Source organism: Anomalospiza imberbis, chromosome 2 (genome assembly GCF_031753505.1).
Source record: "Anomalospiza imberbis isolate Cuckoo-Finch-1a 21T00152 chromosome 2, ASM3175350v1, whole genome shotgun sequence".
Classification (NCBI taxonomy): Eukaryota; Metazoa; Chordata; class Aves; order Passeriformes; family Viduidae; genus Anomalospiza; species Anomalospiza imberbis.
In genome coordinates this window covers 37,738,111-37,765,351 of record NC_089682.1, presented here as the reverse complement: position 1 = coordinate 37,765,351, position 27,241 = coordinate 37,738,111, and the positions used below count along the sequence as shown (strand labels likewise).

At 38.6% G+C, this 27,241-nt stretch overlaps 1 long non-coding RNA gene across 1 annotated transcript in view; it reads right to left on the bottom strand.

The window, feature by feature from the left end:
* LOC137466195 (uncharacterized) overlaps positions 1-23,305 on the bottom strand; it is a 68,689-nt gene extending 45,384 nt beyond the window's left edge. The window contains exon 1 of the long non-coding RNA XR_010995042.1: positions 23,256-23,305. This is a non-coding gene — a long non-coding RNA (uncharacterized lncRNA). The remainder of the gene's footprint in view (positions 1-23,255) is intronic.
* Positions 23,306-27,241: the final 3,936 nt, after the last annotated feature.

The window sequence follows — 27,241 nt, the reverse complement described above, 5'->3', positions numbered from 1 at the left end:
AAAAGTGTGTAGAAAGGAAAAACCTATTTATATTGCAACCCTTTTGCTCTTCTATTTAATGTTTTCTCTATTCTTTTCCCTACTTACCCAGATTAATCTACTCCCAAGCAACCTGTCCCTAACATTCCTATTAACTTTGGAAACACCTTGAATTTCTCTTTGAGCCTTATGAGAATCACAACTAAACTTCATTTGATCCTGAGAAAACAAATTCCTAATTTGAAGTCTTTAATGCTTTCTAGCCCTAATTCTGAGTCTTCTGAAAATACAAGAGAAAGCCATGCAAGCATCTGACATGCAGGTGCCTTATTTTTTCCTCTACAGACAGATTGGGATGCTTGTCCTGCTGACACTGATGCTGTTTTGGTTTTGCCTTTTTTTTATGTTCTCTACATTCTTCACACATATATTCCGTCACCTGTTGTATTAGGGACTAGTTTTCCCAGAACTTTTCCATGGCCTTTCCCTAGGCAGAAAGACAAAAATTCCAGAGCCCCAAGCCCCGGGAGGAACAAGGCCCCAGCGCTATCTTGGTTCTTCCTGAGAACCAAGGCTGAGAACAACTCTTTGACATCTATTCTCATGAACAAAGCACAGCCAGTGCTGAAGGGGGTCTCCAGAGAAGGGTCTTTCCATAACTGCCCCTGAGGCCTTCAAATAGAAATCCCCTTTTATATTACCTCCTTACTAAAATTATCTCAAGTTTCATTTCCAGGTTGGGAAAAAGGCACCAACAGGTTCTATATATCCTGATTATTTTATCATAACAGTGATGGAACTCTAATTTTTGAAAGGCGATGTCCAGAGAGAGGTTCCTTGTTGTTTGTGACCAGTGACTGGACCTAAAGGAATGGCTTGAGGCTGAGTTAGGGGAGATTTAGGCTGGATATCAGCATCTAGAGGGTGGTTGGGCACAGAAACAGGCTCCCCAGGGAAATGATTGCAGCACCAAACCTGACAGAGTTCAAGAAGTAAGCACATGGTGTGATTCTTGGAGGGTCAAGAGCTGAAATTCAGTGATCCTTTTGGATCCTTCCCAACTTAGGATATTCTATGATTTTATGATTGTTCCCAACCATACTGTCCTTTGTATTCCTGGAGGGGTCTTCTATATAATGATTTTTGATGAGAAATGTGAAATTTACTTACTTTCCACAGGAAGGAACCTCTCCCTGCACGACACCTTTCCAAAATTTCAAGTAGAAGTCCTGCAGTGACACCAGACAGCTTCTGAGTCATCTTGAAGGCATTGCACTGGACTGCAGGCTGGGCTCAGAGACTTAGAAAACAGGCGTGCTGCATTACCAGGGCAATCCATGGCAGTGACATCTCAGCGTTTTTGGTATTGTCATTTGCCAAATGTCTTCTGCCCCACTGACCAGTAAGAGCAGGTACTCCTTAGTCCTTTTGCTGTCCAGGAATGTCTTCATTTTAATGGTGCTCCCTTTTAACTCAGCAAAGCAGGACTGACTTGTGTAGACAGCAAGTAACAACTAGGGAATGACCAGCAGTCACTTTGCTAAAAATCTCTGTCTACAAGTGCAGCATGCTAACTTGAGACCTCTCAAAGAAAAACAGGCAACTAATGGCCTCTGAAAGCTTGTCACTCAGAGGTAGACCAAGACTCTAGTTTAAGGGCTTCACACGAGTACAACAATTATTTAGGTTGCTGCCATGGAAACTTACGCTGCCAAGAGACTCATGGCAAGTGTCATGAAGCTAATGAAAATTTTCCATGAAAAATAATTTGTTTGATCATTTCGTGACCTGGGTCAGCGCATTTTGGATTTTGCCACCCAAGGCAGAAGTTTCATGAATACCCACATCAGACCCCCTTCCAATATGGCTTCTGACACTGTGCTTGAGCATGCTGGGGGATCCAGTGCAGTGACATCTGTCACAGCGATTCTCTCTGCAGGTTAATCCCTTGGCTGCCACTCCTGTCTCTTCCATGCTGTATTGAAATGTGTTCACACATGAAAGTGCCTAAAGCCAGCACATTTAAATACAGAAGACATCAGGAGAAAGGCAATATAAAAGTTACTTCATCTGAGGTGTGTTTTGTGTCCTGCTTGCTGTGTGTCCCATTGGCAGAGCACCCCTAGGCCAGCAGCACCCTGTAGGGCAGAGCATGGCAGAGTCTTTGCAGGTCTTGACCACTCATCCTTCATCCTTTTGGACATTTTGCTTCTTAATATTTCAAAGTAATACCATCTAATGAAAGAGGGAGGAAGTCAATTAGCATTTATTTAGCCCCCTACATGAGACACATAAACAGCCTAAAATGCCAGGCTTTACTGAATATGCAGTCCCATCTGTGACATCCATCACCTTAACAACTCAAAATTAACAACAGGTGTCCTATTCATAGAAAGATAACATACAAATTCACAGGACATCTCCAAACCTCATGAAGAAGGAGATGTTGTGAGAATGATCTTTGCAAACTGAGGAAAAGAAGGATTTTAATTATTTAGCTTGATTTTGTCACTATAGCAACAATGACTGTTCCAGGTTTTCTGCTACTGTTGAGCTTCTTATTCTAACATCCAATATTCCTGCGGATTGACCTTGGCTGGATATCAGTAGCCCATCAAGCTATTCTATCACTCCCCTCCTCAGCAGGAGACAGCAGGGGGTGGGATAGGATGAAAAAAAGCCCCTTGTGGGTCAAAATAGCAATAACTCAATAAAGCAAATGCAAGGCCACACAGAGAAACAAAGGAAAACAAAATATTTTTCCACTACTTCCTATCAGCAGGTGATATCCAGCCACTTCCTACGCTTCCATAGACATAATAGCTGCTCCAGAAGACAAGCATCTTAAGTTCCAATGTCCCTCCCCACTCCATTTCTTTTAGCTTTTATTGCTGAGCTGATGCCATATGGTTTGGAATATCTATCTTTTGGTCAGTTTGGATTATCTGTCCTGGCTAGGTCCCCTCCCAAGATGTTGCCCACTCCCAGCCTAGTTGTGAGGGAGGAAGGTAGGAGAGGGTGATAATGCTGTGCCAGCGCTGCTCAGCAGTAGCCAAAACACTGGTGTGCCACCAACACCTTTCTAAATACCAATAAAAACCTACAGCTCTTGAGTGCTGCTACGGAGACAGTTAAATGAGCACTGCTGTGGAGAAGATTAAGTCCATCTCAGCCAGATCCAACATAAATATAGATGCTTGTACCCACAGCCTTTAGGCCAAACAAGAAAGGTAGGCAGTAGATTGGTCAGTGTTTCTTTCCAAGTAATACTAAAACCCAGAAGCAAATTCAGCTTAACGGGAGAGACAGAGGCACTACCAAAAGGAGAAAAGAAATAGCAGAAGTACATCCGTGGCTGATGAAAGACTGACATATCTGACAAAATGTTATGTATTGTTTTAACACAGCATGAAACCAGAATGACAGCCCAGTCATGCACTTAGAGCAACTCTGCCAACAGTGGTTTTTCTCTTCCATAAGCCTTTTATGGCCCTTTATTTCCCATGTGACATCGTAGGAGCAGGTACTTCACAGTGGTGCCCACCTTCCCTCTGCACCAACTTGCTACCCCACTGTAAAAAGCTGATTAAGGCTTCCTCAAATACCACTCTATACCAGAAGGAAAAATTCCTGAATGAGCCAACAAAGCAAAGCATTGAGAAAGGCAAGTTGTGTCATCACAAGGCAGAAAGAAAACAAAGATGACACATCTGGCCATGGGCTGCAAATATACGTATCACCCTGCCCTCAGTAAGGCCTAGAAGAGAGCTTTTAAACCTTTCACAGTGTAAACCACCATTATGTTCTTCTTCCTCACAGTTAGGGGTGCCCATCTAGCTGCAAAGTCTCTCACTAGCAGAAAGGGAGAAAGGAAAAGAACAAAGTACTGCAGGGCTTGGGAGCTCAATCAGTATTAATGTCCAGAGTCACTAGGACAAGAGGTTGCAATATGAAGTTCCTGTTTAGACCATTTTGCAAATATCTGCTCTAAAAAAGTGCCAGACTTGCCAGTTTACAAGTTAGGCCTATGAATATTTACATTTATCTATAGCTTTTAGGCCTGTTATTTGCAAATTAATAACAGGGTTTAAGTTTACACTGTTCTGTAGTTTAGAGCTGTGAGCACTTAGGCAAAGCTGTTTCCAGATCACTTCCATAGAAAGAAAATGAACAAGTATAAAAAATTTTCACCTGCTTTTTCAGCATTCAGTAAAATTGTTGCTATTCCAGAGCTGTTATTTGAGTTGATGTATGGAATATCCACTTAAAAACAACCAGAAATGATGAAAAGAAGGAATTCCTTAACAAATAGAATTACATTTACTTAATATAACAAGAAGGTAAGAAAACATTGTGCCTGATTGGCACAAAGTTACTGCTGTTATGAAAGACTAAAACATCAAAGAGCATTACTTGTCAAATCAAAAGTCATTTAATAAAGTCACTGCTGATTACCTTAGGGACAAGTGAGAACTGCTGCTTAATGGTTTATTTTTAAGAAATTGGTCAAGGAAATGAAGTCGCAATGCTTGCCATCTGTATTAAGGCTCCTGAAAACACTAAAATGAAGAAGCCTCACAGCAATGTATTCAAGGCTGCATGCTGAAAGTGTCAGGCATCTTACCCCTGAGAAATAAAGCTACAGAAACAGACTACTTGTGGCATCAGTTCACACTGTGTGGAAAGTTCAAAAGAACACAGGAAAAATTGCTGCATTCTTTCATAGTGCTGGATTAGAGCATGAATATCAGATCTGAGCTTCTTATTTTAAAGGAGGATAAATGAGGAATTCTAAGGAATTACTTGCCCACATCTTGAATCAAGACAATCATCTTGTAATCCCTCTGCCAGACTTTTGATTAAAACAACACAAAAAAGAATTCTGAGATACACACCCTATGGTAACAAGCTAAAACCACAGCCAATAAAGCAGAAAAAAAAGCTGTTGAGGCATACGCATCTCCATTTTTAAAATATAGATTTTATGTTGCATCCCCCTTCAAAACAGATAAATCATGAATCCTTTGCTGAAATGTGTAACTTCTCCAGAATTCTCTGAACTGTTTTTTGTCCTCTTCTGAAGACTGCAAGAATTCTTTTGAATATGTTGGTCCAAAAAGTACTTGATTGCTGAGAAGGGCAGACGTGGCAGCCAAAGAGAAAAGGAAAAAGGTTGGACCAGCTCATCCTCTGTGGTCCCCTTCCAACATGACCCATTCTGTGTTATTCTATGATTGCTAAGTAAATCAGTTTGATTAATTCCTTCATTCAAAAGTGCCTCCACTTAATTCAACAACAAGGAAAACAATACTGAACATGTAGCTGGCTTCATGCTCTTTTGCATTATTGCCTTTCCCAATGTTTGTGCACTGGTGCAAGGAAGGAAATTTACAAGATATCATTCCTTTACTCCTAAAAGGTTTGATTGGGATCTAAAACAACAGACTTCTGGATTGTTTGGTTTTTAATTAAAGTAAATATTTGTAATTTTTTTCCTTAGTTTAGAGAGGTCTATAAACTTCCAACAGCCTTTCATCATCAAGAAACACTATTCATTTTCAAAATGCTGTTTTGTTTTCTTTCTGTTACAAGAGACAAATTCTATGTCAAGATTTTATTTTCAGTGATGGTTCCATGTTGAAATGCCACAGATGGGGCAGGATAGCACACTTCAGTGCATCAAGGATTGAAGAGGTAACATAACACACAGATTCCCAGAAAAGAATATATGTGAGTTATTAGAGCACCCCTTTGAATTACAACATCTGTTTTGAGGGATTTTAGGTTTTGGAAGGATTGTTGGAGAGGTTTCTGTATAAAGCTGTTTTTGTGGAAAAATATCTCACTCCTTTGAAGTGGGGCTGCTGTGGAAGATTTGTTTTTTGGTCCTATTAAATGTTACATCCACCTTCACTACTGCAACTGGTGAATAAGAGGACTTGTCCACATCAGCACTAGTTACAGAGATTTAGATGTGACAAGACTTCTCAAGCAGTTGCACAGAGGTGTCGAACAAACTGCTAAAGCTGTTACCTACAGTGGCTGGCTAGCAACAGCAAAAGCATGGCTTCTCATTCTGTACTCATAATACAGACTTAACCTGAGGAGCTTTGCAACCCCACTTCCATTTATAAAGGACAGTCTTTTGTTCTCAGAACTGTGCAGAAAACATCGTTATACCTGAGTGTGCACAAACAGAAACCCAAGTTATTCACCTTGAGACCTTGTCAGAAATCAGAGGACAAAAGATGAAGCTCAGTATTTGCCAAACAGTGAAAGATAAAATGTTGATCTTATTCTTTAAAATGTACTGTGTTTGAAAATAGGATGGAGAAAAAGCTTTTAAGACCTGGCATCCCAAGAAAGCATGTCTCATTTGTTCATTTCCAAAGGGATTACCTTCAAAATGTAAGGCATCTTTGATAGAGCTTGTTCTCATTTACCGAAAACAAATGAAAGAAGAAACAATGAGGAAGAGGAACAGAGATGCCCTACATTACATACAACCAATATGCTTTGCTAGCACAAGTTTAACTGAAAAATACTTTGTTTTCATGTTTTCTTCCCCAAGAGAATGCTGATATGGAACAAGCAGCAACTAAAAATGTGTCAGCTACCAAACACCTGCAACTTGAAGATCTTCAGAGAATACTGGCAATGAACAGATAGTAACTCACTTCTGTGTGTGTGTTTGTGTGCCTGTACTTATCTCCCCCACCTTGCTTAAAAATCAGTATCATGTTCTTGAAGTTATCAGATCCACACAGAAAATCATCCCTAAGCATGAGAAAACTGACAGAAGAATATCAGCCTGGAATTGCATAACAATTACCAAAGAAATGTGCATTCACTTTGGTTTCCTAAATTCCTGTTTACCCACTTACAGCAGCAGATGAAAGAATAATTTAGTAAATTCTTCTGCTTTCATATAGAATCGTGGGATTGTTAAGGTTAGAAAAGACGTTTAATGTCAAGCCCAACTGTCAACCTGGCACCACCACCTTCACCATTAAATCGTGTCATCAAGTGCCACATCCACATTTAATATCTTTCTGAAAATGGCAGATTTAATATTTATGGTATAGTTTTTGTCCTAGGATTGCAGTTTGTTTTCCTCCTCACAAAAGGAAAGAAAGGTCATACTGAAGCTGACTTTCCACTAGTCACATCAGTTTCATTTCTGCACCTAACAAGGTGATTTTCTCCTTTAAGAGCAGAACAGTCCAGGATCCAGTCAAATTCTGTTCTACCCTATTTTCTTCACAGCTTTCAAAAACCTGATGTACACAAAAATTCAGAGAATCAAAGGTTTAGAAAAATCTCAAGGCAAAGACTTGGAACAGAACAATACGGCTACTACATCTGTGTGTATTTTCCTTCTGTCCTACAGCAACAAAAATGTCAGAGGAAAAAAATTAACCTACAAAAGGGCTAGCTGGGCTGGAGGAAGATAAGCATCTTAGGATAGGCTATGTGACCCAGGGAAGAAGCACAGGAGTGAAGGATCAGCCTCCTTATTTCTGAATCAGAGCAGCCTCTCCCCTCACTTTCTGATCAAAGGAAGGCTATCATATTTGAGAAGACTGAGAAAAAAGGGGTAGGTCCACTCTATTATAAAAGGCAGCATTTAAGAGAAGACAGAGTAACACTCCAGCATAACAAAATGGATGAGTAAATGTAGAACACTATTTTCCAGATACCTCAGTCTTTGAGCATATTCTAAGGATATATCATCTTGCTTACTTAGCAACTGAATGCTACTGTTCCAGAGCAAACAGGTGTTATTTTTACTTCTCTATATGTGCTAATAACCAAAAAGATGAGACCACCCTTACCCTGCAAGTTTTTTCTTCCAATTTCTGCTATTGCACCTTTTATATAAAGACTCTTCTCACTGATAAATATGAGAAATTACTCAATAACTATTCTTCAGAAACCACATAAATAGAAGGCTAGTTAGGAACAGCATAAATCATAAAGAAGAAAAAGTAGGAGGTTTACAAAAAACAAGAAAAAATGAAGTGCAGAACTGGAAGGCATTCAAGTCAGAATTTAGACTCTTTAGACTTTTTAGGAGCCCATGTTTTAACAATGTCATTACAATCAAATCACTGCATAATCACAGAAGGAAATGTTTCCAAGCAAGTTTCCTTCACACTGTTCCCAGAAGACCTGTCCCAAACATGCAAGAATAAAGGCAAGAAGCAGGAAATGTTTTAATTAGGCTTTTACTCTATTAACTTAACTCATCTGGGAAATACCAGCAATAACTTATTCAGCCTAAATTGTCATTCTTTAATTGCTTTACCTAATAAAGGGCTGTCCTCTGTGCCCAGCCTTTCACAGCTGGCTTACAACTTGTTGTGGGCACCCTTTCAGGTAGGCTAAGGGAGCTCTGTTCACAAAAGCTCCCTTAACTTACCTGAAAGGGTGCCCACAACAGGTTGTAAGCCAGATCTCCTAAAGCTCCAGCTTTAGTCCCCACTTCCTCAGAGCATCTCTAAGCACTCATTCACATATCATAAACATGACCTAACTTCTCAGCATCATACTGAATCCCTGAGCTGCTGAGGATGGAAGACAGGTAGAGCTGGATTAATGGCAGAAGGAGGAAGAAAGAATGATTATCCAAGTTCACCATAAGACAAAGTGTTTTGCCAGGTACTCTTTCATCAAAAGGGTGACTGTCAGAATGAGAAGAAAAGACCAAAGTGATCTGACAAACACCTGGTGGCCAAAGTGGCAAGGAACCCTGGCAAACAAACCTGTTAATTAATAAACATGTGGCATTCATCAGTTCAAACAGCTGCAAAACTATACTTGTCTTATAAAAGTGGTTTGGTTCCCCTCCTCAAAAATATACACAGAGATTCATAGAAACAAAGCAAGGAAGAGATAAGCATCAACCAAGTAATAGGATGTGTGTGTATGTCCTTTGTTACATAAATGTATTATGGAGAGGCTTAAAAAGAAAGCCATAAACATCTCACTAAACAGGCAGGAGTCATCAGCATTCTCCCAGCAGCAGCACCACACTGCAGAGTAGGAGCTTGAATTCCCTCCAGCAGTTGACAGCACAGTAGTACATATGCAAAGTCTTCAGAGCCATAAGCCTTGCTTTAAAGTTGAGCACACAACGCATCTCAAGACAGTTTGCCAACTTTATTGGAAAAATATCAATGCATTACTGTTAAAAGCCTGTATATGCATGTGCCTGTCTCACAAAAAGCTGAATGGCATCAAGTTAACAAAGCTTAGCAGGCCTTTTCCTGAATCTATGATATATTTTTAAATGCAGTTGTATTTAGGCAACTTTTAAATTACAGAGTGCTGTGGCTTGATATAGAACTGCAGTGAAGGTATCTGTTGTTTTGTAATCAACTACCTGTGATCTCTAAGATGTGAGGAGAATTGCCGTGGAGGAGTTAAAGGTTTAATCTAACTGTGAGGCTTTGAGCTGCTAAAAAGACATTTTAGAGTTGAATCTGAAAAGAATCAGGGTTTCAGCCTGTTCTTCTTTGTTCAACCTTGCTCCGCTGCCTAACAAAACCTGCACATGCTAGACTTGTGGTGGATTTGACTGAAAAGTCTTTATTTCACCAAACATTTCTAATGTATTATCTTGCATAGAAGCCTGCTATATAAGAATATAAAAAAAAACTTGTCATGTTCAGCACTCTAAGATTTCTTTCTTAATATGATTACTTATTTGAAAAACATAGAAGATGACAGATAAAAGAAGGAATTAGCAGTAATATTTCAGTTGGCTTGTTTATCCCTCTTCTCCTACTTTGGCAGCACTAGATTCTCAAGTGTTTCCCTTGTGAAGACACCAATAGATTGTCAATCAAATTTCTAAAATAAATATCCTGTGTGTTACAGTCACTTTCAGGATGCTGGTCTTTTTTTTCCTGACCCTAAAATGGATGTTCCTTAAGAAAAGCTGAGTGTAGATTCTCAAATGTTTTAGAAATACCTGATATGTTTATATTCAAGCTACAATTAAGCTACTATAAACCTATTGGTTTGCATATTTGAAACACCCTTTTTACACAAAAAAATCCCTCAAAAAACCAAACACAAAACAAAACCCATCAAAACCCAACCAAACACAATCCCTCACCAAACAGGATTATTACATGCTGGTGTCATTATAATGATTCTAAAGAAGAAGTAGAAATTAGAATGTTGTCTGGCCTGCTAAAATATTCTGATCCTTCAAACAGTAGGGTTGTGTTTAAATAGATGTAAAGAAATAGCAAGTGCCCTAGCTGCTACTCAAAGGATCCACATCATCACCCACTATCTACATTCATTCCTAGAAATATTGAACCAAGAGTGATTTCTTGACATTTAAAATTGCTTCATAGCCTAGACAGCTTTGTGGTCAGGATGCCAATAGCTTTCCAAATAGCAAAAGAGAGGCTCAGAAGAATTACTTAATGGAGGTAAATGTTACTGTCATGTGAACAAAGCTTATGCAGGAGAGTAGGGCAATACAGAAGGGAGAACAGAAAACTGTATCTTCTGCAGCTGGAAGAGGAGAGAGATTTTAAACAAAATTCAAAACAAGGCAGATCACTGAGGAGAAAATGCAACAGAAAACAGCAGCAGAACAATGCAAGGCCTGAACCCTGTTGTTAAAATTGTTGAATTTGTAAGTTTTCTATAATAACCTTTAGAAACATGCTTTTGGTTTTGAGCAGAATTGTGACACCTACCTTGGGGAATAAGTTAGCCTGAAAGCATATTCCACCACGCAAATACCTACCACAACAAACATAACTAACTTGCCACATAATATATAGTTTTTTGTTCCTCAGTGGATGCTAATTGTTAGATTCAAACTTCCTCTAATGGCTGCAGTGTTGTCCCTGCCTCTATTCCCTCCCAAACTGTAATCAACCCATGGCATTAGCTGCTTAGTAAAATATCCCTTTGTATTTGCTGTTCTTCCACAGCTTTCCTGTGCCTATATTATTCACTTCCATTTTCATCTCTCTCCTCCCCTGCCAAGTTATCAGACTAATACTGTCTTTATATCTAAGGTATCCAACCAGATATTTAACTTTAGTTAAGATTAGCAACACATTCTCAGGTTCTTTTTGTACTTCAGTGTTGTCTTGCTTAGAACAGTTGCTAAGTCTCTAAATTAAAATAATGTAAAAAAAAAAAATAAAAATTAGGAAGCTAAATAGTAATAAAGAGGAGAGTATCATCATTAGCATTATACCTAAAGATAAATAGCAGGAGGAGAAGTAGGAAAAAAATTGAAGTGACAGAATATTATTTCAATGAAGGAATAAGAATAATAAGCTGATCTTAAAATAGTACAGAAGCACCTGGAAACCATTCAGCAGTCTTTTTGAGCTTCAAGGAATGACAGATCAGAGGATGCAGACTGAGACAATCCTACAGGAACAGCACAAAATCAAGACTATGTACTATGAAAAAAACCCCAGAGTTAGAAATCTTGTGTCTTATCCTTTTACTTGCTTAATTCTGTAACCTGTTTACAAACAGTCTGTAACCTGTTTACAGAATGGGTCAGGGTGGAACGAATCACAGTCACCAGGTCATCTAGTCCAACCTCCCTGCTCAGGCAGGATCATCCCAGAGCATGAGGCACAGGATTGCAGCCAGACAGGTCCTGAATATCTTCATTGAGGGGGACTCCACACCCTCTCTCAGCAACCCATTCCTGTGTGTGGTCACCTGAATCAAGGTGTCCTTCCTTGTGTTCAAGTGAAACATTCTGTGCATCGGTTTCTGCCTATTACATCCTGCCTTATTGCTTGGCACCAGTTTGCACCACAACCAATCTCTGGACACCCTCCCTTCAGATACTTCTAGACATGGATGAGGTCCCCTCTCAGTCTTCTCTTCTTGAGGCTGAACAGACCCAGCTCCCTTAGCCTTTCCTCATAAGGGAGATGCTCCAGTCCCTTCATCATCTTTGTTGTCCTCCACTGGATCTGCTCCAGGGGCTCAGTGTCTCTCCTGTGCTGAGGAGCCCAGAACTGGACACAGCACTCTAGATGAGGCTGGGCTGAAGAGAGGGGCAGGATCACCTCCTTGACCTGCTAAAACTGCTCTTCCTGACACACTCCACAACACCTTGGCCTTCTTGGCCACCATGACACACTGCTGACATACGGACAGCTTGGTGTTCACCAGGTCCTTCCCCACAGATCTGGTTCCTAATGCCTCGGCCCCAGCCTGTGCTGGTGCCTGGGTTTATTCCTCCCCAGGTGCAGGACCCTGCATTTACCTTTTTTAAAATTCAAATCATTCTTCTCTGCCCATCTTTCTATCTGTAGATAACTGCAGGAAAGAAAAGGATTGAAAATCCTTAAATTACCTCTCCATGTTTCTGTTGCCATTCTAATCTCTCTTCCCAGTCAAATATATGTACATGAGTAATTATTTCAGCACCCCAGCTAGATCCTCTATATTGCAGCTTAAATTATTGAAAGAGTATAAAAATGTTACTGCTTGATTAAAACAAAATTTAATTGCATTAAATGTAATGCCATGGTTCTGGGCTCTGACAGGAAAGAAGGAAAAAAATTAAGAGGGGAAAAAAAAACCCTGTTGATTGAAATTCTGCAGGAATAGCTCAGATCTTTCTACAGCAAGAAGGTACTGCAGGAAATTACCACAGAAATAATTCAGCCTTGTACATTGTGGGGTAAGCCATGCAGCAAAAGCTGTCAGAGGAACAGCAGGGGGCAAGTTCAAATCATCATCATTCCCTGGAATCCTCAGTGTAGACTGAAAGGACCTGGAGGATTAAACTACCAAGTCTAGTTGATACTTTGAAAAGCCTTTCTTTTCACACACTAGTTTACTAACTGGAAGAAAGAGAGAAATTAAATAATTCTGTTTTGGGATGGTCTTGTCTTGGTGAATCTAACTTGGGATACCTCAGTGTCATGCCTTCAGAAGCTCACAGGTTTTGTTAGATCCTAGAACCCCAGCAGCTCCAGCATTGCCAAAATGGAAGTGAGAAGTACCAGCACTGGGTCTTTTGTTGTTGTTGTGTGTGTGTCGTGATTACACACTCTCTTCACTGAATGGAAAAAAAAAAAAAAAGAAATATTGCCAGTACTAACCAATGTGGTAAGTCTACAATGTATCCTAGTCTTAGGTATATTTATAAAAATATACCAGCTCAGGTCACAAAGTTTTCTATACATGAATGAATATGGGCACATTCATTATCACTTCATCTGGAAAAGAGAAATTTCAAGCAAATCTCACAGAGAAACTCATCTTAAATATAGGAACTAGCCCAAGTGTTATAAAGACAAATAGAGAGACAGTGGATTAAAGTGGTGCCAATCCTTTGGATAACCTTCTAAAACCTTAGGGTTAGAGATTCTATTAGAAATGATGAAGCAAATGACACCCAGTGCCATCAAAAACTTGCATGTGTTCAGTCGGTGCCATCTCACACAAACTACTCCAGAGGGAATTATAGTTATGTATAATGTTTACAGAGCTCTCATGAGGCCATGAACACCAATCATGATGTTGCACGCTGCAGCAAAAACAAAAGGTTATATTTTACAGATTATTTATTAATCAGGAGTTTCTGTTATCATCCCCTGTGCCTTGAAATCTTTGTAAAAATCAGATATCTACCACAGTATGTGGAGTACAAGAACTTGAACTTATTCCATTCCCTCTACAGTTCAGCCACAACAGAGCTTGTTGCAGTGGGCAACAAATTTTTAACATGTTGCTTGATCAGAGGCTTGTCATGGGAAATAACCTAAAGTAATTTATTTCATAAGATTGCCATGATAGCCAATAACATTTCAACAGGAAGGTTGCTCTTTGGACTAATTAAAACTAAAGCTTTTGAGACCTTTGTGCTCTTCTCCCCCTATCCCCCCCACTCAATTGCCTTCAAAGGCATGAGAGATGAAGTCTTTCTCAAGTTGTTTACTAAAGGTAATTTGATAGAGTTTTGAGCTCTACTAATGAGCTTATGTGTATTGCATATTAAATATTATGACAGAATAGCTCTGGGAATACTGAGTCTTTGGTCCTTGGACTACATAGAGAACTGATCTTACAAAGGTCCCAACACTCCCTCTATGCCTTGTGACTTAGTATTATAATATTAATATTTCTTCTCTATTTTTCCTGCTTGCATTTTTTGTCTCTCTGGACATGGCCGCAGGTTATATTTTTGAATATGTAAATTGTTTTTTTTTAATACATGTATTTTACTGTAGGTATAATACAGAAAGTTTGCCTTAAAATTTAAGTATTAACTTTATTTTGTATTTATTATGAGAGACAACAAGATTAAACAGAAAAAAAAATATGGAAAGTATTTTAAATTTTATCTTGGCTTAAAATCGACAAGTCTGCTGCTAAACTCATCAATTCATCAGGCCAAAGACACTCTCCAAAGTTTCTCTTACCATAGGTTTCCCTGACTAGAGTGAACAAAAACCACATTCTGATCTTGTCCGATCCTACATGCTCCAAATACCTCACCCTGATAGAGGAAATGCAAAAAAAAAAAACAAAAAAAACCAAAAAAACCCCACAAACAAACAAACAAACAAACAAAACAACTAAAAAAACCCAAACAAAAATTAGTTGTATGGTCAGATCAGTTGTTTCATTCCATGATACTTTAGCACACAGATAAGTATATATTAGAATAGATATTTGTGACTGGAAATGGTGAAGGTTAATGCAAGATTGTGTTGGCATAAAGTTCTCATATGAACAATTTTTTCTTTCTCTACCTCAGGTAATTTTTCCTCTTATAAGAATGGGAGGGGAGAATAGGAGGAATACAACATAGTTGTTGAGTTTTACCTGCCATAATTGGTATAAAATTCGAACTGAAGTAATGAAAAGGCATTAAACTCCTGCTTTGAAACACAATAACAATTTCAATCACCAGTCATTTACTTATTTTATGCCTAAGACATAATAATAAAAAAAAATGAAATTCTGCCTTCTCTATTACTGCTGAAACAGAGGTATATCTTAATATAACATGAAAATAATGCAATTTTTACAGACTATGTTTTTTCTTCTCTTTACATAGATACATCCCACAGCTAGTTAATATTTAATAATCTGCAAGTAGAATATGTCAGGATATATATATATATAAACATAAATAGCATTTAATCTTAAATGCTTTATTGAACACTCTTTCATTGAAATCTTGCTGAAGTCATTCCCATAGTAGACTGGTTGGAGCAGAACTCCAGCATGAGAGGCACACTACATGTAAATGATCCCTCCAACTCAAAGATTTTACTGTCTACTGAAATATCAGCCAGATATTTATATAATTCTCATTTTTAAAGTTAAATTGAAAAAAAAAATTGAGAATAAAAGAATTATCTTACTTCCAAAAGAAAATATCTCCCATTTTATATATCTTGTGAAAAGAAATTTTAAAGCTGTTTTAAGGGATACTATTCTTATTCAAACTGAGATAAGATTTTTTTTCTCTTAATATTTTAAACACCTGATGTTCCTAAGAAAATTTGTTTCTGATCAAATATTATAATCAGAGTGACAGATTTACCAAGAAAATTCCTATCTCCAACTTTTCCCAGCCCTTTGGGTTCACATTCCAGAAGCTTTTTCAAAACCAGAAAATGAACAGTTGAAAAGCAAGAGTCATTGTTAGCCAAAATTAGAAAGTCAAAAAATGACAATTTTCAGCAAGTTAATTTGTAATTTAAGAAGTGAAAGAGTTTTTATGTGATCTACTATTTTGATGTTTTTCTTAAAACAAGCCCCCTACTTTCTGCCAATACATGATATTTAGTTCAAACAATTACAAATTTTATATTACAGATCCTTTTAAATATTTAACTTACTTTGAAAATTTATTACCCAGACCAGTTAATGCTCTCATTTATCCAGAAATGTCTTTCCATTTTACTTTATTAATTTCAAGTCTCTAGCATGCAGGCAAAACGAAATAAGTGGTTTGTGAAAACAACAGGGAAACATTTTCTTGAGACTGTTAAGGAAATTTTGATTTCCCAGTAACATGATTTCTGGAGGTTCTACCAGATGCACCTGTTGATTTGTTGCAATGCTAACACACCAAAAAACCTTCAGGTGCCACGAACCCTGATTTAAACAGGGCATGATTTTAATTGAATGCTCAGGTCAATTTTGCTCCACTTTCTCGAGATCACGAGGGAGACATTCTGCTGTCATCACTCACCGGTGAGATTTTCTGCCACTACTCCTTGAGCTGCTGTTTTCCACACCCACCTTTAAGGTCCATCAGCTACAGGAGTCACAAATCATGCAACCACACAGATGGAACTGACACTTTTAGCCCCTTGTAATCAACTCCATGGTAGGAACAGTCATGGTATCTTTTGGAGACAGGCTGAAGTATGATTAAGGAAACAGTCACAGGCTAACTACTTTTTGTGTAAAAAATTGATCCCAAAGTGGTTTTTCCAGCCTTTTTTTAGTCCATGTCTTGAAGCTGTTATGTGCTTAAATAGGGGATTAGGAGAAATGTGTTTTGCCTGGTCACCCACAGAAAAATGTTCTATATAAAAGTTGCATTAAGGGGTAGCACAACTGAACAAAACAAGCAAAGAAAAATAAAACAACAATCACTCAGCCAACCAAAAAAACATCAACAACAAAAAAGCCCTAAGCAAGCGAGAAAAAAAAAAAAAAACAAAAAAACAAAACCAAAAATACCACACCACTAGGTAAAATTCATAAATGCTTATGCCAAAAAATCTGAAAAATACATTTAGTATTTTTGCTACACTCATATTTTGAAGCAAGGCAACGAAGGAAAAGCAACAATTTAACAACTTTACTACAGGCTTGACTCCTATTATGTCAGAAGGTGTACATCAGGCAGTTTACTAATACACATTCTGGAATTAAATATATATTAAATGGAAATTTTCCAGGGGTAATAATATAACTTCTTTTGACTAGCTGTGATTCTTAAAGTTCAGAAGTAATTTGCATGTCATCGAGGATATCGAATACCTCTGATTTTACACACTTGAATAATAAGTACTATTCTGGTATACCAAATCATAAACCAAAATATGGCTCATAATTATTTATCATAATTTCAGCAATTCACAGCAGTAAAACTAATCCATCCACCAGCCAGTCCTTGGCTGGAACAATATAGCTGTGTCTATAACATCTGAGCAATAAAAAGAGAAAAATAAAAACATATTTCAATAAAAAATATAAGAAAATCATCATTGTCTCTAGCACAAATCCCACATTCCTCTTTGGACAAATTGTTTCATCTACTGACCAAGAACCATCTGTTCACACCTCCTGCTCCCTCTGCCCCTCCTTATTTCTTTTTCTTCAAACAAAGTCTTTCTTTTTAACCTTTTGAGGCTAGCTCACTATAATTAGCACAAGCTAAAAGTAGCAGATATCACACAATTTCTTGCACAGCAGACAAAGCAGGAGCAATAGGCATTCTGAAATGACCCAACCCAGCTCTCGGATAACATTCAACTGAGTCCATTATGGAGATAATAAAAGTTCAGGCTCTGGCTCAAGCAGACATATAGTCCAGCTGTATGTGGCAGCTAACTCTCATAATCTTGTTTCAGATATTTTTACTGCCTCAAGCATTACAATCTGTTGAGCTTCAGCCAAAAAGCCTAGCTTCTACAATTTCTTTTCCTTGTAGTAGGAGTGAGAAACTTATGCTTGAATGACACTGAAGGTCATTCACCAAAAAGGGAAATAAATCCGGGAAACTTGTCTCCTCCTCAAGTTAAAAATTCTGTTTTAATAAAGCCCTGCTTCTTTCAGCTACTCATCTAGAGTACAATCTAAAGAAGCTGTGTCTCCCCATAATGTAAAGGTGAAAAAACGATGAATTATTTTCGTAAATTCACAGGGAAAGATAGTCTGATCCTTCCTGAAGCACTGAGGGTGCATCATCTATGTCACTTCCCATTTTAGTGGGCTTCAGTAAGAATGTCTGTGCTAAACTGATAAATAGCTGATAAAGTTATCCAGACATTTGTTGCTGAATTACTAAAATCTTCTGTGCCTGTTCCATAAAAATAAGGGTCTTGGCGTATTATTTATTAGTAATATGTCCTTCAAGTTACATGGGATAGTAACTTGCTTGAATGGTCTTAGGTCAATCAGCAGAAGAAAACCACAGGAAAAAAAAGCATAAAAATGTGATCCTGATAAATCAAAAATCTATTAATTAAGAAGTTTCAGGTTATTTTCTTACAGTTTTCTCTATTATCTCTTCTCAAGCTACTCTAACCATGACAAGAATGTTTATACGCTAATGCGTGCATATGCATATTCATTAATATTCTAGCAAGTAAAATATAAAAATCACAGACCTATTCTACAAAACAAAGTTGGTCTGAATACTGAGAAAAGGGAAATCTACAAGGTTTGCATTTCAAATGTCAAATTAGAAGCATACTCATTAGAGTTTCCAAAGAAAACTATTCCAAAAGAAGTAGGAGGTGCATGAACAAAAGCCACACAAGGAATTGTTTGTCAGCTCCAGTTGGAAATTTTATTTTTGATTTTAATGGAATAAACATGATTCCAGTTTTTGTACTTTGAAGACTATTTCTGCAGCTGTGGCATTACAGAAGTGAACAAATGCTGGATGAATACAGCAGACAAGGAATGTTTTTCCAGTCAGTGGGAACTTCACTGGGCTGCCACAACTCCTCAAATAGGGTAGAAAGCGGCTTAGCCACTCCTTGGGCCCTCAGTTCCCTCAGGACCTGCAGACGCATCTCATCAGGTCCCATGAAGCCAGGACAGTCAAGGTCCTTAGGTGGCCTTGAACTTGATCGTCTCTCACGGGTGGGTGATCGTTCCTCCTCCCAACCCTTGCCTTTTGGGCAGTGTGGTTGGAGCACTTGGCAGTGGAGAGGGATGCACAGAAGTGCATCAAGTAACTCGGCTTTCTCCATGCCCCAAGTAACCAGGTCTCCTGTGTCCTTACAAAGAGGGCCTAGTTTTTTTCCTATTCTTCCTTTTATCACTGACATGCCTATAGGAGCTTGTTTGGTTTCTCCTGACACTCCTGGCTAAGTTTAACTCTATCAGAGTTGAGTGGATAAATGTGGTATGTGATGAGGGGTAGGTTACTTGGGTTTATTTGCTTGCTTTGTTTTTTTTTTTAAGTTATAAAGATCTGTATAAATAACTTACTGTATGAGGTGAGGGTACACTTGATAAGAGAATATCACTTTACTGGTGGGGAGAGAAGGAGAAAAAGAAAAATCTCTACCCTAAGAATTTTCCAGAGCAGTTCATGGCTTTATCTTGTGTTTAGTAGTCAATCCATATACTTGCACTGTTGATTTATTTCACTATTAGAATTTGCTAACTAGGGATGCTGAACTGTCTAACTTTTACTGTTCACTTCAAACTATTCTTATGAGCAACTGAACCCTGCAAAGATGTCAAAAGAAGAAAAATCTTACAAGCTTATTTTCTGTTTAGTGGACTGTAAGCAATATAAATATTAAACAGACTGTGCATCTTAAGTATGCTATGAATAAAGATTCAAAATACTGAAAGGAAAACCAGACAAAACAGCAGAATGGCTTTGAATACAATATAAGGGCTTGTTTGTTTGTTTTCTCCAAATAAACTATTTTCTTTAAATCAAGGGAAAATATAAGACATGATGCAAATCTTAAATAAGAAATAAAAGTAAATCTAAGACAGCTTCTAAGAAACCTTTTGTTTATATTATTATACTACATTAGTAGAATACTTATAGGTAGTTTTAAAAGTCATAATTTGAGCCAACAAATCATAAGACATTGTCAGATCACAAACTGTAGAAGACAGAATTCTTGTCAGTAAAATGCCAAATCAAATTATGAAGCACATATATTTTAGAGAACACATTAGAAGAGGAAATAAATACAACCTCCAACAGAAATCCTTGAAATCAGATACTTAATAATAACTCCCAGAAGTTACAAGTGGTGTGGTCTTCCATAGAGGTTTACTGTGGCATTAATTTATATGAAACTGAAGTTGAAAAATATAATTAAAAAAAAAGTCAAATTGGAATGCCAGGTGCAGCAAGTCTCAGACACAGTCAGAGGTTTTAATGTGCAATAAGTAACCATAGCTTTAAGCTCCTCTGACCCTTTTTGATTTGAAATTTCTTTTACTACAGCTATTATATCATCAGGGTTGGAAAACCCTCTTGTGTGGGATATGGGCAGAATACTGATGATGTAATTCATGATTATGGAGATGGAGATTGTAATTGCTGACTTTTAAAAATAGCAGTAGCTAATTCCCCCATGACCTCTTTGAGCCAGTGGAAGCTGCTAAAGGAGATATCTTCATAGAATAATTAGAAAGTTTGGGCATATGACTCTCTCAGGATGGTTATCTTAATTTTATAGTCTGCTGTTTATATTGCAAATGTTAATGCATCTAATAATTAATTTTTTTAAACGTCATGATGCATCAGCCACAAGACATGAGAGGAGAAAGAGAGGTGGGGAAAGAGAGAAAGAGAGGTGGGGAAAAAAGCAAAGCTAGCAGACTGGGAAGCACTGATCTCCAGTATCTAGTGAGATTAAACCTTCCACTATTACAATTCAGACAGAGAGTTTTAGTGAGTCACATCCACAATGCCCAGCCTGGCATCAAACCACATCAATAAATAAACTAGTTGAGAAAATATTGTATTTGACAGTGTTCTCTGCAAGCCACAAGCTGAGTACTCTGCAATGAGGAAAGGAAAGCAGTCATCGGTAAAAACATAATAACATTGAGTAAAAGTCCCATCTTCAGGAGCAAAAAACAAATTATTCCACTCCTCTTTCAAGAGACTTTTTTGCTACTATGATTCAGCTTTCATTGCAAGCTCTGTAGTAGATTCATCCTCAATTTAGATTTCTTTGTGGAGTAGACAGTAATGACTGAACCAAAGTGAATTAAAAGGAATGTGAACCTCTCTCAGGTGAATTGAAGCTCATATAATCCTAATTAGGAATTAAAGGTTCATGGAGGTTACCAGCATTTACCTCATATCACCTCCACATGTGAAATAAATATAGATGAACTGAAATCTAATTTATCCCACATTCTTTCAAAATAAATATTTGTTTCCACAGGAAATATTTTCTAAACGATAGTTTCATTATCTTTTTATGAAGGTTGTGTATGACATAATTTTTAAGGTTCAGAGCAAAGTCCAGTCAGGTCCAGCCCCTTGCTATGATGAGAATCACATCACAAAACTCCTTCATTAAAAGGTACAATGGCTGGTTTTTGCTAACTATAGAGGTTCAAAAGGAAAGCTGCCAAGGTGTATATATAAAATTCTTACAACTGTATTAATTTTCTTACAACCACCTTTGTTTTTAAGTGCAGAAAAAGAGTTCTAATATGTCAATGTAGGAGTCTCTGCCATTAACCATGGAAATTGATGAAGAGTGCAGTACCTCAGTACCTAAGAGACATTACAGGCCAGGCAGTTCAGATACAAGGATCTGCAATTTGTCACTGACACAGTCATCTCTGCATTACAGTCAAAGTATTCCCGTCCTGTGGTGTCAACCCAGGCTTTCTATTCCCACAGATTAGCACCCAAAATTATTTCTGTAAGATACCACAGGAAAGTATGAGATAAGAAAAGTTTGCCTTTCTCTTGTATAGGTCTTAAGTAACAAATTATCTTTGTTTTCATCCTCACCCCCCTGTCTGTTCTTGCAACAAATCTATTTAGAAATTTCACCTCTTGAAATTAAAGCAAGAACTCTCTGAGAGCAGTCAGGAGTCCACAGGGCAAACACTAGATTCTTTAGTGAATTATAACAAAAAAAAATCACTAGAAAGTAGACGTCTATGAATAATTCAAGAGCACAATGTTCCCAGAAGTTAAAAATTTCACATAATCACTTCTACTTGAAATAGTTAAGACACTGAAAATTCCACCTAACCTAGGAGAAGACTTGAAGTCTCTGACTTTCTGTTGGGTTTTTTTTTCCACGCTGTATCTGCCCAGATCTGGACTAGCTACAATAAAGGAGATAGCCAAGATGCAAAGGGAAGCACTTTTAATGTACTGGATCAACCATGTATCGCAATTATTTTTACATTTGGTGTCACACATTAGATAATATGAATATATAAAATGAGTATAGATGATACTCTGTATCCATGATCACTGGCAGAAAATTTAGATTTAAAAAAAATATACTGCCATAACAGTGCCTAAAGAATCAGGAGTTTCATAAAAGTTTTCAAACAATAAAATACATCCAAAGAAACAAACCCTAAGGCACACAGTAGAGTTTTGTGATACTAGCATATTTCTACAGACCTAAACAAGCACAAAAAACTTAAGGTTGTTTATTGTCTCCAGAGAATCATATTGAAGCTTCAAGGGTGACAAAAGCAAAACACACTGCTCACATTTTTAATTCACCATAATGCAGCTGTTTAGAATTAAGTCAGAAATTACAGTGCCCGTAAGTCTGCCCATCATATTATTTGCTGCATTGTTGTCCCTGACAATACCTCAAGGACTTCCTTCAGAGCACAGGAAGAAATATTTGACAATATCACAGATGTTTTTACTACAGTCTTATGCTCTCACACCATCAGTGCAAAACTCCATTTTGCCATCAACAAAACAGGAACAAAATAATTCACCCATAAATCTTTTATTAGAACAGTTTCCTTTAGAAAGGGAAGTCATACTATTGCACATATCTACCATCAGTCAACACTCATGCTCATCTAACATAATCTGATTATGTTATTTCTAATTAACAGAGATAACTACAAGAATTAAAATTAACCAATCATTTTCTGTCTCTATCTTTATGTGTACCCTGTGCATAGCCACACAAAAAACCCACCCACATTAAGTGCAACAGCAACGTTTGTCACAGAAAATGTCTGTAATAACATGAATATTTAACAAGTTGATGTCAAGGTAAACCAGCATCCACTGCTCTCTCCCTGACTACACAGCCCAAATTCTCATCACACTATGTAGATACATTGAATATTCACAATTTTCCCTGGGTAAATCCATACAATCTCTCTGTACCTATGTATGGCGAGATGGTGGCAGTACCAAGTTCTGCCAACAGAAAAATCACGGTAATGAATTGTATCCAGGGACTGTCCATGACATCCACTCAGGAAAAGCAGGAAACAAAACCAGAGTGGCCTGTAATACATCCATGAACCATCCAGGAGACAGGACCAAGACTTGAGAAAAAACTACTCACCGTGTAGGTGTGGAGTCCATGCAGTCAGTAAGTCAGGACAGCAAAGGAACAGCTCACAGGGAGCTTGGACTCCCAAACCTGTGAGCAAGGCATAGGTGTGGGTGTCACAGGTGGTGCTGGGAGGAACAATTGATGCTCATTCATATCTTCAAGCCCTGAGAACAGATCAGCTGCTTCATCAGCCTGGAGAAAAGGCACCTGGTAGACCCTCCAGCAGCCTCCCACTACGTGAAGGGGACCTACAAGAAAGACAAAAAGGGATTTTTTTACAAGGGCATATAGTAATGCCCTTGGGGCATTGAGAGAAGGGGAAAGAAGGGGAGATGGCTTCAATCTGAAAGAGGGCAGGTTTATCTTAGATATTAGGACAAAATTCTTCACTATGAAGGTTCTGAGGCACTGGAACAGGTTGCTTAGAGAAAGGGGCAGAAGGCCTCTATGGATGCAGGGAGGTGCACAGGTAGTGAAGGAGGGGACAGGCTACCCAGGAGAATTGCAGGCACATTATCTGAGTGGGAATGTGTCACAGCACACATCACAGTTGAGACAGCCACGATACACACAGCATCATCACACAGTTTCAGAAGGCTTCAACACATACAGAGTAACACCATAACTCTTCAGAAGGCTTCAAGTGTCCACCCTTCTTAGTCTTTAGCCCAACCTTTTATACCCCTCATGTTCCTGCATTGCACCTGTGCGCCTTCTGTTCCCTTTGTGGTTGGTCAGTGCACCTGGGCACTCCATGGCTCATTGCTGTCAGTGCTGCTCACCTGCTTCTCACAGCTGCACCCACTGGGGATGAGGCTGGGCCACAGCCCCACTCCCAATCACCACAAACTGTGCCTACAAGAATGGACAGGGTTGGGCAAACCAGAGCTCAGGTGGAGTTGGGACAGAAGAACATGAAGGGCAACAAGAGCAGCTTTGGCTAAAAGAGGCTAAGAAAATCACAGATTAATCATAGAGCCATAGAAGCTTAGGGGTTGGGAGTGACATTAAAGGTCATTTAGTTCCAACTCTCCTGCCATGGGCAGGGACTCCTTCCACTAGACCAGGTTGCTCAAAACGCCATCCAACCTAGCCTGTTCTTTGAGTACAGCTCTGCACTCAAAGATTCCCATCTTCCTTATCATGGTAGTCCATCCACTCCTCTGTGCACAGCCATTTCCAGTACTTCCCACCCCATGATGGGGCTTAGGGTCTTGTTTCTGCAATCTAAAATTTCATCAATATTCTGCTCATCCAGGCCAGTAATGTGCAGTCTGCTTATCTCCTCTCAGAGCGCCTTTACTTGGTGACTCAGTGCCTCAAGGACAGCCCTCCTCCCAGAGGGAAGGACACCCTCAGCACATCCCCAAGGAGAGGCACCAGGTACTACCTGCATACTCCCTGCAGAGCTCCCTGTGGGTCAGGGCCTCAGATGTGCCCAGACAGCTGCTGACTTGTGGCAAACCTGCACCATAGATGAGCAGGCTCAAAGAGCTTTCAGCAGAGTTTCTAGAACCCCTTGCAAATAAAAAAGAAAAAAAAATCTGTAGCAGCAACCAGTTGGAAAGAAAAAGTGTGGGCTCTTGCAGGAACTGCTGACAAAAGCTGACTGTCAGAGCTGGTTGAAGCAAAAGCCTCCAGAAGCCACCCCTCACCTGCAGCAGCAGGCTGCCAGAAGTTCCCCCAAGAAAGACAATCCCTGCAGAAGAAACATATGGATGAAATTCCCTGAAGAAGAAGCCTGGAAACTGCTGTGACAACTGTTATATCTCTACTATCTGATTCCCTAATTGCACTTAAGAGCAGGCACAGTGAGAACTAGTTGTTAGCACATGGGTGTTGTGAATTAATTTAAAGATGAGTTTTCTCAGAGCCAGCCCACAGTCCAATTTTGTGTGTTGGACAGGAAAGATTTTCTTAAGGATTCTGTGAGTTGTTTGCAACACAGGGAGCTGTTCAGGGAATGCTGGCAACTAGAATTGAAATTGAAAACAAAAGGTGCAGATAAAGCCTTGGGTGGTTTCTGTGCCTGTCACAACCACACCACAGAATCCCTGAGAACTTCTGGCAAGACTCACAAGACCCTCTACCAGTCCCACAACTAAAAAGCTCCGAAAGTCCTTGGGAAAGTTTACAGCAGTGTCCAAACAGGCAGTCCTGTCAGATTTTCAATTACCTGTAGCAGCTCACTCTGGCATCTATTAAACATACAGGTAGTGAAAATACATAGAAATAAAGTGCATGTGGTAACAGCCAATGGCTATGTTTATATGGGTGAGTAGTGCTGCAGAAATAAAACAGTTTTGAGGACCAAAACAACTGTGCTGACAATGACACATCAACATTTCCTGTGATTCAAGAGCTTTTACCTCTGTTCCATTCTTGGTTTTATGAACTGCTTGCTATTGGCAGCTAGAGCATGCTAGGTATATTCCTGGAGCGCATGTGCTCCAATGATTTCAGCTGAAAAAGTCCCAGTTCATGCTTTCATACTCTGGGAGACTGTTCAATGACATGAACTGGCAGTAGAGAGGAGATTTGTTTCAAAAAATTCAAACCCAAATGCTCATATAGTTATGCTCATATTTTTTAGAAATGCAAAAGATTTTTCTGCTCTCAACCCGTCTAACTACAACCTTTTAATTGTTTGGGTTCCTTGGATGATAATATTGGCCTGTTACAGACATTGTGTAGTTTTTAGAGAAATTCCTTGTCCTTCCCAGGCTGGCTTCAGACACTGAGTGTAATGCTGTTATGGTTTGTTAGCTCAACTCTGCCTGTGAGCTGAAGCAGTCTGGTTATCCGTGTGACCTTGGAGCAAAAAACCCAGACATCCATGTAGGGGAGTGCTGAATGTGGCATACATAATGTGTTCTGGCTAACACTGAGCTGGCCATCAATCATTCATTGAAATTGTCCCAAAAAATTAATGCTAGAAACCATTTGCACCCTAAGCATGTTGTGCCAATGACAAACAAGATCTTTCAGGGTTCAGTGCCGTCACAACTCTTAGCACATGTAAAGTTTTGAAACTAAAACCTGTGGTTTGCTGCACAGTTCCTTATACATTTCCAGCCACTGAGCATATCAGCGACCATATCAGAGGGATAGGGTTGGATGACAACAGGGAGGTCCTCTTTGGAATCCAGAGAAAAGCAAGATATAATACTGTATATTTTTAAATGCTGGTGGGCTTTCCTCTCCAGAGATTAGACTCTCCACTCAATCCTCTTAATAAAGAACAAGCATCTAACAATTGTATTCTACCAGGAAGAACTCTCTGCCTGAGAGTTCACAAGAAGTTATCTAATTATACATTGTTTATATACAACTCTAGATATCTCTTAGGTAAAATTAATCTAACCAAGAAAATACATGAAATAATTTAAATTGATAGGGTTTTTAATATACTACATTTTCCTATAACTATAAACAACTTTTCAAACTTACTGCAGGCTATGGGTTACTCAACTACGTATTTGTTAGCTGAAAGCATTTTTAAACCACAGAACATTTCCATTTTGAAATTCTGATTTAACTCTTCAGAAGAAGCAGTGAAGAAATACTTTATATCAGACTTTGACCACTACACAGGTTCCTGTCAAATCTGTTTTAAGGATTTGGATTATGATGCATGAACTTCTCCTTCCTTTGTCATCCAAATTTATTGAGATGGTAAATAGGTACTCTGTGTTGTTAAAGTGCTCCTGCTATGGAAATAACTTGTATTTTCAATCCTTGAACAGTACTCAGACACGATAATGACACAAAATATAAATATTGCATACAGAAATGATGGATGCCAGAGCTTGGTATGTCTTTTCTATGAAAGACCTGTTACAGCATTCCTTTCTAGTTAAAATATCACTATAGCCAGTGGCCTTGTCAAATCAGCTTTTTACAAGCACTACCAGAAAGGTTTCGAATTGTTGGAATAATGTCATTCAAACACTGTAGTGATTCTCTCTTTTTCATCTGCTCCACAGAAAACTTCA